Here is a 13,125-nt window from a genome sequence, read left to right as displayed (position 1 = left end):
AGAAGATCAAAACAAATTGCAAAACGATTTATAAAAGATATCTGAATAGTGCGGAAATGGCTAGTTGTACCTAAATAACGAAAAGCGTTAGGTCATCCACATGAATGCCAAAAAGAATTCATTAAACTTCGGTTACACAATAAATCAGTCAAATCTAAAGGCTGTAAATTCAACTAAATGTAACATATCTACTAAGGAGACTGCCTACACTACGTTTGTCCGTCCTCTTTTAGAATACTGCTGCGCGGTGTGGGATCCTTACCAGACAGGACTGACGGAGTGCATCGATATAGCTCAAAGAATGGCAGCAAGTTTTGTATTATCGCTAAATATGGGAGAGAGTGTCACAGAAATGATACAGGGTTTGGGCTGGACATCATTAAAAGAGAGGCGTTTTTCGTTGTAACGGAATCTTCTCACGAAATTCCAACTTTGTCCTCCGAATGCGAAAATATTTTGTTGACACCGACCTGCATAAGGAGAAACGATCACCACGATAAATAAGGGAAATCAGGACTCTTACGGAAAGATATAGGTGTTCATTTTTTCCGCGCACTATACGAGATTGTAATAATAAAAAATTGTGAAGGTGGTTCGATGAACCCTCTGCCAGGCACTTAAATATCATTTGCAGAGTATCCATGTAGATGCAGGTGAAATGGCAATCCAGACAATCGCTCATGCCTGTCGTGCCACGTGGCTGGCGACCAGGTTGGATCCCACCCTGTCCGGGGGCTCTCCGGAGACGTCTGCGGCGTGGAATCTCACTGAATAAACCAGAATTGTCTCCAGGGACGAGTCCTGTTTCGAACTGATCTCCGATGACCAGCGAAGACGTGTCTGGAGACTCCCTGAACAGGAAGTCAGGTGATAAAGTCGAGATAGGAAATTGAGCATTAAGACACATCTAAATGTTCATTTATGCTACAGATTAACCGCTGCACAAAGTAGGTGTTCCCTTATTAAATGTTTCTTAAAATGAGGACAGATAGCGTTTATAAAACTTTCACGGATCAGTATTTACAGATAAGAGGGCACTTTTTAATAAGGCGATTTTCTGTAGACATTCCTACATGTACTCAGAATTTAATAACTACACAGGAGGAGTTAACAACGTTTTACACAGTACACAGTTCATTCCAGATACGTTGGACAGCGCACTTCAATACGCCAATAACCCATCCACGGTGTGGCAGTGGGATCTTTATCTCCTCCCATAATCCTAGGTAGCAAGGGTCTGTGGCTGATGATCAGAACTCAATAATCTGTCGAAGGTTTCCTAAGGAGTCTCCAATGGATGATAGCTTGGTATCTACTTTTCCCACAGCTACACCATCTGGTCAAACCTAACCGCATATGTAGACATTAATATGGGCTGTGTCCATACTGCCCCTTCATCACAGCTAGAACTCTGCTGGGAACGCTTTCAGTGATGTGTCTGAACGTCATCAGACTCTCTGATATGGCCATCTTCCGCCATCAAAATATGTAGTAATACTAAAAGCAATATCAAGGTTTTTAAATATATCTGACCTTGTCCTAGAAAACGCCTAAAAACTGAAAGACGACTGTATGACGTACGGACTAAATGCCAGTTAAACAAGGAAAGAGGCTCTCTTTTTAACGACCTCAAAATAGGTCAGATATTAAGTAATCTTCTTCACTTAAAACGCGATTTTGTCAGTATTTTCATTAGGTGGTTTTCTCGACATACATGCGTAGCTACATGTCAGATACTGTCTTTGTTGCTTAAGGAAAGACAGAAGTCAAGTTTTATCTTGACCGCTACTTCTATTATATAGGCTTCAGAGTAATATATGTTCCGAAATAAGTGGTCAGTTACAGAAATTTGAATGTCTAGCGCGTAGCTGCGTAAGTATGTTTATTAACAAATGTGTGCACACGTGAAACTTAAACATTCCATATCATAACTTGTATAGTGAATATTATCTCCGGAGCACCTGAATCACTAACTTAATTCAGAATAAAAATGAATAACGATTAATCAGTGGGAGATTCGCTGGGTACAAGGAACAATAATCCGTGGACGACCCCGCTACTTATTCGTCGTCTCTTCTACAAGATCAGGCGTCTGCTATTCGACGAAGCCCAAGTATAATTATTATGCTACTCTTGTCAGAATATCCTACAATACAGAGTGCTTGTAGTGTTTGCTTGTTATTGCGTATTAGTTCAAAATGGTTCAAATGGCTTTGAGCACTATGGGACTCAACTGCTGAGGTCATTAGTCCCCTAGAACTTAGAACTAGTTAAACCTAACTAACCTAAGGACATCACAAACATCCATGCCCGAGGCAGGATTCGAACCTGCGACCGTAGCGGTCTTGCGGTTCCAGACTGCAGCGCCTTTAACCGCACGGCCACTTCGGCCGGCATTGCGTATTAGTATGTTTAAATTTGTAACCACTTCTTGTTTCATGGTGTGTTTCAGTTTGCACGCTAACAAACATTCTGTTGAGCGCACCAAAATCAGGATACAGAAATATTGTAAGGAATAGTAAGTCTTATTTCATTTTATACGCATTTTGGGTATACTATTTCATTACATGGTAGAGCGGAAATCGATTGTTGCCTTGCCGAAGTATAGATGTATGACTTGCCAGAAACTTGTCAACCGTAACTCATGAATTTCGAAATCTAAAACATCATCTTCAGTGATGTGACATTTCAAGTTCACTTGTCTCGACAGTGAAACCAATATGCGAGGTACGTTAATTTTCACTGGTCACCTGCAAGCGATAGAGCGGTCTGCTCTTATGACGAATGTGAGTCTCACGCAGGTATTAAAGCACAACCACTGTTCATATTTCATTTGCCTTTACGACTGAGTGAACTGCTTCTCAGTGCTGAAACATGGAAAATGTAGAATCGTTCACATACTTGCTTTGCGTTAATGAATACGTAAAGTAACTAAAGCTTGTATGTAAATGCCAAGGTGTTTCATCTCGCTTAGTAGAAATGCGAAGTTAACTTTCTTTACAAACTACATGAACGTGACAGAATAAAAATTAGACTTTTATAGCTCTGAAGTAGAGTAGCTAAATAAATTTTGTGGAATGACTCAGCGGGATTATAGTGAACTAAGGTATGACGTTGTGAAAACTAGTATACCACAAGCTCCGTTCAGCAGGCTCTAGAAGAAGAAAGGGAAGACTGGGTCTTAGGGCAATGCCCCATTCGTAGGCGAACTGCGTCTGCGTGGGTGAAAGCAATCGTACCGAAGCTGCCTTGCTGATTGCTGTCCTTGACTTTCAGCTGACCTCTCTGTCACTTGGTTCTAATGGCTCTGAGCACTGTGGGACTTGACTTCTGTGGTCATAAGCCCCCTAGAACTTAGAACTACTTAAACCTAACTAACCTAAGGACATCACACACACCATGCCCGAGGCAGGATTCGAACCTGCGACCGTAGCGGTCACGCGGTTCCAGACTGTAGCGCCTAGAACCGCACGGCCACTCCCGCCGGCTTCTCTGTCACTGTCAGGAGGAATTATTAAATAGGAAGGAACAATACACTGCTTCCTAGCGCGCCCTAATCACACCCGTTCAAGTGCGACATCTATGGTACCTACTAATTCATCTTCAGCAACATTTCATTAACAATGAATTATACGTACTTCCGTGTGTTTTAACGGAGCAGTCAAGACGAAATCATAAAATCAGATCGATATTCGCCACAGAAGTGTGAAAAGTAAAGTGGAAAACAGATCCTAGCCAGCATGGAAATCGTTACACCTCGTTCCACAAACAGCTGTAAATGACGTTCCTCCTGATACTTCTGCACGAACTATCTTTTCAGATTCACGGCAAAGACAACGAGGAGGGCTGTGCCACCTCTGATGGATATGAGTAACTGAAAGTTTCCCACATCCAACAATTTCATTCCAGAATGAGATTTTCACTCTGCAGCGGAGTGTGCGCTGATATGAAACTTCCTGGCAGATTAAAACTGTGTGCCCGACCGCTGTGAGACCGGGTGTGAGTCGTGCTTCGGTAGCTCAGATGGTAGAGCACTTGCCCGCGAAAGGCAAAGGTCCCGAGTTCGAGTCTCGGTCGGGCACACAGTTTTAATCTGCCAGGAAGTTTCAACAATTTCATTGCTTCCATCATCGGTTTGTTTGCTCGCTAATAAACTATTACTTTTACGTTAGACAGGGAGACTTCACTTTGTCCGGTAAATCAAATGACGCCAGAAGTAGCGCTGAAAAAATAGAAACTTTATGTACAGTTTTTCACACAAAATAATGTTTAAGGATAATCTCTATATTTTTTTAGTTCGCAAATGCCAAGTTGCGAGAACTTAACCTCCTCAGCTCTTACATAGCATATATGCTACACGATTTTTTTCTTGCTCAGGGAATACATTAAACTCGCTGTATCTGATTATAGCGCATACTTTAACTCATATGCTTCCAATGCATAACTTGTTTTCGTTTCTGCATGCTCCCAGTAGATGGCTGCATCTGCTTAAAAATATGTTTATTGCAGTGTCAGAATGTGTTTGAAAAATGAAGGTAATTTTTCTTTGTATTTAGTAACTTTGAAGATGAAGAGGAGGATGATCCCTACACATTAGATGAAAGGAAAAGCGGTTACTGAGTGACGAAGTAACACGTGTCCGTTTACTCAGAGTTCCTGTATACTACTACACTCCATACTGTATTATCGTTAATTTAGTAACAGAACAGACGTCAAAACTTCTGTACGAAGTACCCATCCTACAGCTGCTCCATATGCTAACCTATAAATTATATAACCACACACTTCATTTCATCCAAGTTCCCAGAACCCTAGTATCGTCGCATTACTAGATTGTAAATCCGTAGTAAATCATCTCATCTAACGCGTATACCACAAATTAACTACCATCCTTATGTCGTTTTACAAAATATTTGAAATATTAAACAGAGTTCTTAATTTGACTTAAGCATCATGGTTGAAGAGCGATTGTGTTATTGTACCGCTCACAACGTATTCACTTCCGCGTGGGGAGAGAGAGAGAGAGAGAGAGAGAGAGAGAGAGAGAGAGAGAGAGAGAGAGAGATACAACAGCAATGCTAGAAGCAAAACTCTGCAGGGCTGTGCATTTAACTTGGGAATCTTTTATGAAGTATAGCTGAACACATTGTGATTTGATAATGGAGAACTACTTCTTTAAACAGAACTGAAAAGAGCGAAAAAAATGGTTCAAGTGGCTCTGAGCACTATGCGACTTAACTTCTGAGGTCATCAGTCGTCTAGAACTTAGAACTAATTAAACCTAACTAACCTAAGGACATCACACACATCCATGCCCGAGGCAGGAATCGAACCTGCGACCGTAGCGGTCACGCGGTTCCAGACTGAAGCGCCTTTAACCGCACGGCGAAAAGAGCGAATCATCAGAATCCAATTAAGTACGATTTTGGTTCAAACGTCAATACAAACATTCTGATTTAGGTCCTCATGATATTGCTAGATCACCTGATACGAAGGCTGGCCTGAAATCTTCATAAAATGCCAAGTCAGAGACCTAAATCCGATCGTAACAAGCTGAGACACCTCTGCTTCTCACACGTTTCCATCGTGACAATATTTTGAACCATTCCAACGAAATAAAAAAACACGTATATTTTAAAGTAAATTAACTGACTCAGCGTCAAGAAATCTGACAGAGAATTTATGAAATGTGCAATAAAGTAAAATTTCGAATTTAACTCAAATATCTATGGTTTATAGCCAACGATGCTTTTTTTCTTCTACATTTGTTGAGGAAGCTTAATCAGAGAGCAAAGTGGCTTCATTTCTTTAACAGACTGAATTCTCTACACTTGCCTATAATTTCACGTTATTGACAAGTCCTTAGTAATGAGAGTGTACTCTACTGTTTTTGTTAGGAGAACTGGGTATTTGAAGAGGGCCCTATGCTGAATGAAGTCACTCGACTGCAAAATCTACTACGTTCAATTTATGAGCATAAGAGTTTTACATGGCTGCTTGATGCAGCGAAGTACGGCAGACTTTTTCAAATCATTGCCATGCTGGTTTCTATGCTAATGTAATCTGCACAACTGAAATTATCTCCACTTCAGTTAAGGAATTGAAGTGCCATGTATATAAGAGATCGAAAATTGTTTCCTTTACAAATAAGGTAATGTGTTAAATATTTGGCTTTAGGCATGTAGGCCGTAAGTGAGAAAAAGTTTTGAAAAGGTTTCAAATTATGTTTAAAGTGTGTGAGAAGTCCTATGTGTTCTCATTGTCAAATACTGGATGAATAAAGTCTGAGTAATTTACGCGCCTTGAGTTACGCTGCGTCACGACATATATACTGTTTCTGTATATAATACTTATTGTGTTAAGCCTTTAACATAAGATTATAGCTCTTAACGATTAGAGTATGAAGGTATTTTAAAATTTGAAATTCTGTCGATAAATATACGAAACATTTAAAATAACGTTTTTGTTGCCCCTGGAAGCAGTTAGACAGCTGCAACTTGGATCGAGCACCATGAACCGGGTTAGCCCTTTAGAAGCATACATAAAGTGCATCGAATCTTTTGCTCTTATTGGATAAGCACAACAGTCGTTATAGAGGTAGATAACAAGTAGAACACAGTCGTTTCTTATGCATACTGACAATAGCGATGGTTTATCGTTTTATGCAAATAACATCTCAGCTAGCTTTCTCGAACTATGTAGAGTGATCTTGGACATAGTGAATGTGTAATTTAAAATTCACGTTCGCAGAGAAATGGAAAACTGAAACTCACCTGGCGATTCATGAAATATTCAGTAACCACAAAGATCTGAAGAGAGACCGTCTGCCCTTCATTTTAGCCAAATCAGTCTCTTGAGTTCGTAGGAGTTCTCCACAGTTGTGCAGCTGAGTACTCGATTCGTCCGCACATTTGTGGTCGTAGACTTCATTTACAAATAAATGTAGAAGGTTCTTGACTCCCTAAGAGAGATAGACGTACTTTTTACTTTCAGATGTTCTTATGGAAGGTCACTATCAGAACGTAGCCTATGCAGAGGTCTTCTTAGCAACAGGGTTCAAGGATGTTAAGCAAATGAGCTAGTGCGTTTTGTAGACATCTGGAAGGGGAGGAGAGTCGTTCTTAAAGCCGAAGTTTCCCTGCTGTCCTTCACATGATTCACACAGAACTGGTTATTCATAAAACGTTTTGATAGCTAATTATAAATATTCTGTTTAATTTCAACATAATCATGTTGTACGGAAATGCTAATGGCTCTGTGTGCATCGACTTGACAAGCTGATCACTAGAGAGTTAACAAATTTCCGAGGAGTGTAACAGTAACAATAAAGATAATGTAATTATTAGTTAGAGCAAATAGACGGATTATTACGAGAATTTTGAGAAAGTGTACGGTGGATGAATCCTGTCAAATGTTGTTCTCCTCAACAGGTCGGAGTAAAGGACGCAATCGAAGAAATTCAGAAGCGTGACATTAGATTCACAACCAGTTGTTTGAGACAATGGCGCAGAGATGTTCAAAGACCTTACATGGCGATCTTTGGAAGAAATATGCTGTTTGGGGAGTTTCCGGTAGCAATATTCTAGGTAGACTGTACAACTTTTCTACTGTTATCGTGGTATATGTCCTCACAATCGTGGAAAATGGTCGCATGTCATCGAAGTGCCAACCAGATATTTGTTTTCCTTGGTTTCCCTACACTACTTACGGTAAATGCTGGGCTACTTGCTTCCAAATGACCACGGTTTATTTCCTGCTGACACAGAATGATTTAAGTGTTCCTTTTTCCCGTGCTCTTCGAAAATGGAACGATAGAGAAATAGCTTGAAGATGGTTCCATGAACTCTCTGCCAGACACTGCAGGGTAAACTTGTAGATGCAGATTCTTGTCCAATCAGAGCCTGTGCCCCATCCCGAACGACTTCATGTGGCATAAAATACCAATCTCGCTTTTTTTCATTTCCACCGTGCATCTCGCACATGGACTTGAAGTTAGGAGAGACGTGGGAGCGCAAAAAGCCACACACTGTCATTCTCCCCTTGTTGCAATATCGAGCAGAACAGTGAAAGAAGCCAGAAACTACGGAACGAAGTGCTCTCTGCTGTATACAGTACAGCGATATGAGAAGTACTTACGTGGATGAAGTTTATAGTGATCACATGATTGCATGATCTTCGTCTTTATTTTCGAAGCAGAACTTTGTTTATAGGTATGTAGCCGATAAAGTAATTTTTTTATATGTAGCAATTTTAAACATACACACATTATTGATTTCATCTATTTATATGTCATTCCCAGCGAGCTAGAGGCCAGTGTCCCATTCTCAAGCGCTCATTCTTCTAATAAGTTAAATTGTCAAGTGCTGAAGCGATGGAATTGCGACAATGGACTATTTCAGATCATTATAGAATAAGCAAGGAGTTGTCATTCAATATTGTTCATGTTCCTAAAAATGTTCTTTCAGATTGCATACAAGCTGGTATTCTGTAGTAGGGTATATTTGTTTTCAAAGCTAGGTTTGTATCATCCATGCATGAGTTTTAGAATTTGAAAGAAATACTAATAAATGACGCTTTTTGATGCTAATAACTGAGAATCACGATCTTAATGTATACTACATCTATGCTCCGAAAACCACCTTATGATGTGAGATGTAGAATATTGCTGGTGTCACTATCTTTCCCCCCTTTCCCTCTTCCATTCACGAATTAGAACGTACCTTCTCGAAGTTTCAACAGTAAACCTCTCCATAATGCAAACGCCTCTCTTGTAGAATTTACCACCGGTGTTTGTTGAGCATCTCCTTAACGCTCTCGTAAAGAGCAAACGAGCCCGTGACGAAACGCGCCGATCTTTGCTGGATCTTCCCTAACTCTTTTATTAATTCTACTTGATAAGCGTCCCAGATTGGTGAATAATACTAAAGAATCGATCGAACGATTGTTCTTTCGAGGATGGATTAAATTTCCGTAATTAATCGCAGTCTGGCATGTGCTTTTCCTACTGTTTGGTTTATGTGACTATTCCACTTTATGTGACTCTGGATGGGTACCCCATGGTATTTTACGTTAGCTGACGTTCACAGTGACTTGCCACCGATAGTATAATCGAACAGTAATGGACCTACTTGCCTATTTACGCACAATACGTTACATTTATTTACGTTTAGGGGCTAGTCCTACACAAATCGTTGTTCCTAAAATAATAAGTAAAAATGTCGAATGATCACTTTTTAAGTAATAAGAGCAGCAAAAGAAAAATGTAGATTAACATTTAACATTCCCTCAACCCACCATTAGAGGTGGAGCACAAGTTATGACTCGATAAGGATGGAAGAGGAAAAAGGCGCGCGCTTTTCAAAGGAACCATACCGGCATTCGTCTCATGGGCGATGAGGATATTACAGAAAATCTAAGACAGAATGAACAGACGGGAATCTGAACACCGCGTCTTCCAAAAGTGTCTGCCGTGTGATTTGGAAGTAGAGGAACAGTAGAGGAAGAGCCGTGTTCTGCAGATAAGTTTAGCTCGCAATTAACAACAAATATCAAAAAATTACTGAGAAAAATGTACATGTAATATTTCAAGACTACTTGTCGTGGGCTGTGTGACTTTTTTCAATAAAACATTACTTCAAGTATTCCAAATGTCGAACAATGTCATTAATACTGCAGTTTCTTAGAGACCACAGAAATTACTATGTGATTTTACCATTAGAACAGTTTCTGAAAAATTTAGTTGCCTTTTTTGTGAAGGGACAAAATAGCATACTAGGTGCCTCGAACAATGAATCTACGTGTAAATGTAACTGAAATGTGAGGCAGCTTTGAATATCGCCGGCTATAACCTTTGAGTACACGGTGAGAAACGGTTATTTTTCTTTCATTCAGTAGCACCGTCAGTCCTGAAAATATTGCTGGAGAAGATTAAGACGTTATAAAGCCAACTAAAACTGATACCCCAAAATCTTCGCCGCTTGGACAAATAGAGCTATGAAAGTAGGACTCCGTTCTCATTAACTGTTAACATGAGTGAGCGTTAAAAATCGTTGATAATAATTTGTAGTAAAAGTGTTTTGAACATCTACGCTAGGAATTCTTCTTGTAGGTTTGACGCATTTTCTGAACATTCCTTATTTTGTTTACTCCATCTGGTTTGTTTTCCCAGGTTCATTGTACCTGTTACACATACTGTCTTGAATATTCCCGGCCGCGCGTGATTAGCCGAGCGGTCTGAGGCGCTGCAGTCATGGACTGTGCGGCTGGTCCCGGCGGAGGTTCGAGTCCTCCCTCGGGCATGGGTGTGTGTTTGTCCTTAGGATAATTTAGGTTAAGTAGTGTGTGAGCTTAGGGACTGATGACCTTAGCAGTTAAGTCCCATAAGATTTCACACACATTTGAACATTTTTTTAGTACTCCCGTCAATTCCCGACTGTGCTGACCTGCGTTCAATTTTCGCTAGCAGTCGTGCACTTACTGAAATCGACATTCTCTCTTAGTTGAAAGCCATTTTCGCTAATATACTTGACCACAGAGTGTATCCTCTAAGTAATATTCTACTTTTGACGGTTTTGTCCTTCACATTGACAATGTGTAGGGAACTAGATGCAAACAGTATCCACCAGTTAAGATAGATACTTCAGTTGTAGTAATGTTCTGATTTCTAAAAAAAAAGACAAAAGAATATTCAGCAGAGCTAGGCGTTGCCCAGTGATTACTTCCGTGGGATTGACTGTGGTATTCAGAAGTGACATAGCAAGTATATTACACGAAAAGAAAACTTTTCACGCCAGATATCATTATAGTCACTTAAATTCAATGAAATAGAAACTTTTTCATGGCGAGGCATCGTCATTGAGGTAGAATCATTTAGGGTTTGAGGAATTGTGCTTTATTCATCATACCTGTTTCTCCTATTAATATATTCTGAGTAAAGAGGTTTGCGTGTATGGGACCTTTATTGATCTTAACCCTGTGGTGCTCATGTCCACTGCAGTGGACAGCTGTTTTATGGTCGCTTCTTTGGCGTTTTCAACTAGTCCAGAGACTGCAAATGCACGTAGTCCTCTCCAGCGGACACCCCCTACTGGTGCTGTACTCTGCGTGCATTTGCAGCCGCAGGAGTGATTCAAAACGCCAAACAAGCGACCATAAAACAGCTGTCCATTGCAGTGGACGTTTACGGGGTTAATAGTACTTACATATTTGTTGCACCTATCCGACATGAACTTACGCCTATCTGGCGGTGCAATACCACGAGACTTAAATTTTGTCCACCCAAGCGATAGTGCAAGTCACATTTTGCACCTTTTCTGCAGATGGTTGTTGCACTGATTTAAACATTTCGTTTTGTCAATGAAGCCAATACTTTTAAATACGTTAAAAAACTATCCATAAAGATACCATTCGTTAGAAATTGGACCTGATAGTGGACTGAGTGAAACTGAAGAGTATGTAAAACTTATTTTGCTGGCTGAACGCAACTAGATGATACTGAAACATCTAAGTGCCGCATTTGTCCTTAATGTATTACATTAAAAATGGGAACGAATCCCTTTATTACTTTTTCTACCTCCAAATTGAAGTACAAATTAAAATACGAGCTATAGTAGATGAAATCTCGTCTAATTAAGAAAAATGGTATTTGAAAACATTATACTAAATTGGTACGAGGATCAGTCCTGAACTTGTCAACATCTTTCCTCTATTATTGACAATAATCGATCTTCTTGATGCACTAGTGCATCAGGCTTCTGTAAAACGCTGAATATTTGTCCCAATAATTCACGTTTTCATGGGCAACTTATCAACCATTATACCAAGTTACCGACAGCAGATAAAGATACAATATTTAGTTTCAATTTGCAAAACGTTTTTGTTCGGATGGAAGTCTGCATAACCTAAGCAGACAGTTCGAACTGGAACCTTTTATTACCTGAAGCGTACAGACTTTTATTGTATTCGCATACTGACAGAAACAACGAAGAAGGCATAAAAGACGTTCGAAATATCGTTCTTCTACACTCTGTTGATTTACTGCGATATTACAACACTAGGGCTTGATCGAGTGTTTTAAGTTACGACGAATGTTTTAAGTTCAGGTGGAAATCTGGCACGGTCTGACTTCAAAATCTTACCACTAACTCAATTTCTGCACACCGAAATTAATTCGTAGTGTATGGTACAAAGATTCAGTGTGTTTTCTCCTCTCCCATTTTATATTAAAGCGGAATAAATAGAACAGTATCTTTATATTTGCTACTATGTTTCCCATTTCGCTATAGCAGTTTCCCTTTAATTTATCAGTAATGCCTTCAAGTACGCAGTTGTCTATAGGTCTGTATGACAACTATGCAACCCCACGTCCATCTTAACTGAATGCTATGTACTCGAAAATAAATACGTGTAAAATTAGTTCGATACAACATGTAGCAAATGGTTAGAGGGCACTAACGTTTGGTGCTAATTTAAGAGTTCTGATAGTGAATAGCATCGCTCATGATCCGCGGCACTTTGCACGTCAACATGCGTATCAATAGCGTCATCGCTATGCAAACTCGTCAACAATGGCCGGTGTGTTGAGTTATTCAAAGAAGTAAAAAACATATCGTCAACAGTCCAAGAAACAGATGTTTTAGTAATCGAAAACGAAGCTGTAAATATCTGAAGTGATTGCACTCACCGTCAATGAGCCGTGGTTCGCGTTCCAACCGCGCGTCGAAGTCTCCGGAGCGCTCCGCAAGTAGGCCTGTGTGGTAGTGTGTCCTGACGCCAGCCACGCCGCGGGACGACTGAGGCCGCGCCGGCCGCGTCCGCCAGGAAGTAGGCCCCGCAGGGTGCGTCACACTTTCCCTCAAGGTCCCCTCTTCGTCCTCTCCTACGCTCGAAATTGCGCTCTTCCTTCCAAAAACAGACGAGGTTGCATCCCGTCTCCTACGTGCTACAAGAAAGGCGTCGTTAGAGATCTCAAAAGTAAATTAACATTCTTGAAAGTTGCAACACCAATTAGAATCCTTCTGGCTGAAGCGACAGCTTGGGATTATAAATTACTCAAAGGTTTTGGGCGATTTGGTTTGCTGACCGCAAGTAGGCTTTGATTCAAGCGGCTTGGGAGCCAGATAAAAC

At 40.3% G+C, this 13,125-nt stretch overlaps 1 protein-coding gene across 1 annotated transcript in view; it reads right to left on the bottom strand.

The window, feature by feature from the left end:
• The window catches only part of LOC124613575 (protein piccolo-like), a 208,379-nt gene extending 195,605 nt beyond the window's left edge, over positions 1–12,774 (bottom strand). The window contains exon 1 of the mRNA XM_047142289.1: positions 12,683–12,774. The gene's annotated coding sequence lies outside the window, so the exon portion shown is untranslated. The remainder of the gene's footprint in view (positions 1–12,682) is intronic.
• Positions 12,775–13,125: the final 351 nt, after the last annotated feature.

This window comes from Schistocerca americana, chromosome 4, assembly GCF_021461395.2.
Source record: "Schistocerca americana isolate TAMUIC-IGC-003095 chromosome 4, iqSchAmer2.1, whole genome shotgun sequence".
Lineage (NCBI taxonomy): Eukaryota > Metazoa > Arthropoda > Insecta > Orthoptera > Acrididae > Schistocerca > Schistocerca americana.
This window is presented reverse-complemented; position numbering and strand designations above follow the sequence as displayed.